Here is a 2223-nt window from a genome sequence, read left to right as displayed (position 1 = left end):
ACATGTCATAGAAAGAATTCAAGATAACGGAAAAGTTTATATACATATTAGATAAAAGTACATATTATTTCTTACTTTTACACACTGTGAAAATCCAATCCACACAAATGAGTCAATAAGCCGTTATTTCAAGCTTTGATATCACTTTTTTTTTCTAAATTCAGGATAACTATGTACATGAAGAAATCTAAATAAAGCAGAATGGTTCATACATAAGATTAAATGTCTAAGATAGGAAAATTTCTACCACATGAGTTTTCATTCTGTTTGATAAAGGTGACAAATTATTTTTTAGAATTTTGGGAACCTGACTCTAGCACAATGCTTGAAGCTGGTAATTCTAGTTCTTCCAGCAAACAAAATGAGAGAGAGTTTTTGAGGATTCATGAATAAAATTTTCCATCCCAACATTGTTGAAGCCTCAGGAATTGTGTGTCTAGATGTAATTAATCAAACTTGAAGAGCTCTCTGTGATCTTACCAATATATTTGAGTACTTCCTGCCCCAGTTGTTGGCATATTCTAACCCCATAGATCTCTCAATGGTGACGCTGTAGCCATGAACCTCCACCAACCAGAAGAATATAAGCAGAAAATTAAAGCAGAAATACACAAGGGAGGAGGCCCTGAAGGAGCAGGAAGAGGGCACTGTGACAGCACATTGGAGAATTCTATGTCTGACTTTTCAGAAGACAAAGCCCAGGACATGGAGTTGTAGTAGAAAAAGCACTAGCTTTTCAGAAAGACTATTATTTCCTAACCATGAGAAGCAGACTATTATATTCATATTTAAACAAAGCAACTTTTTTTATTACTAAACAAGATTTTATGAATAATAGCACTGATATATATGTATTATATATCACCCTTTAGATCTTGATTCCTTGGTCATTTCTCAACCTGAGGTGCATAGCATACCCTACATTCCATTTCCATACCAGTAAGTGGTCTGAATGCATGCATTCATAAGTCCATTTGGCTAAGTCAGCCCGTGTGCTACTGAACACGGAAACAGCCCTCTGATAGATAGACCCAAGTAAAGCTTACAGGAAAAAGTTGCTGCTTTTATTGATGGTTCCAAAGAAACAAACCAAACCTACCAGCTGTTGAGTGAAGATAGAATAGTGCTTTTTCAAAGTGAAGAGAAAAACAGTGGGGAGGAAGAGGCCTGCTTTGAGAGCACTTAGAGCCAGCCATGTACCAATCAGCTGCTCCTCCCTGGGAGGCCTGGGTACCCCATTTCTGTGGAGTGGAGCAGCAGTAGAAAACAGGGGGCTAACTGGAGAAGTGAAACTTAATGATTTTTTGACTTGGATTTTAAGCACATTTTTGTGTGTAGATTCCTGCCCTTCTTGCTACTAAACTTGCAGCCACAGTGTTTTGCTTTGGAGAACCACTGGGAAGTGTTCTCTGAACCTTATTCTTTTTTCTTGGGTATAGTTTGTCATCAGACCTGTTTTTGAAAGGACAGGAAAAGAGGGGAAAAGTGACGGGAAGATGATTCCTCATCCAAGACCCGTGCACAGCCATATCCTGTATTGGGCTAGTTTGAGACAACTGCCCTGGACTGAGAGCTTTAAACTGGAAGGGTTTTTCATTTGATGGGGGTTTCTTTTTGGTTTTCTGTTTTGTGTGAATTGTGCTTAGGCTACAAATTTAATCTTCACCTACCAAGAGACAGTCTTCTCCCTGGACAAGCCCTTGGTGGACCAGTAGTCATGGGAAGAATACCTACTGGGTCTGGCACACTCCTACAGTTGGGGCAGCCTGGTCATCATCTGCCTGTGGAAGTGGGAAACGGGTATTTCAGACCCAACACACAATAATTGGAACAAATAAAGGTTATTGTACCCAAAATGGCTCAACCTGTGAAAAACACAGCTTTCTTCAGAGAGTGTGATGGACTAGGAAGAAGGGATTCTGGAAAGGATGCTGTGCAATGAGTTGCAAAGAGAGGACACTTTCTCCATGCGTTAAGAAAGTCAGACACTTTGAAATGCCTGTTGTTGATCTGGTGTTGCTAAGTCAACCCACATCCAGGTTGCCCAGAGCGTCTTTCAGAGCTGATTGTCGCCTGCTGAATCTGGAGGGAATTAGGGAGACATGTTAGCAGCTCTATGTGTTTTCTGCGGCAACCAACAGGACAGTAGCAGAAACCTTCGAAAGACAACTTTTGAGTGTCCCACTGGGGTAACTTTTCTTCATGATATGAGTTTTTAGTTTA

At 40.3% G+C, this 2223-nt stretch overlaps 1 pseudogene; it reads left to right on the top strand.

Moving 5' to 3' along the window:
- Window positions 1-385: 385 nt before the first annotated feature.
- Window positions 386-821, top strand: LOC109678866 (ubiquitin-conjugating enzyme E2 H pseudogene; annotated as a pseudogene).
- Window positions 822-2223: the final 1402 nt, after the last annotated feature.

Source organism: Castor canadensis, chromosome 11 (genome assembly GCF_047511655.1).
Source record: "Castor canadensis chromosome 11, mCasCan1.hap1v2, whole genome shotgun sequence".
NCBI lineage: Eukaryota > Metazoa > Chordata > Mammalia > Rodentia > Castoridae > Castor > Castor canadensis.
The sequence above is the reverse complement of the archived record's forward strand: the minus strand, read 5'-3'. Positions and strand labels throughout refer to the sequence as shown.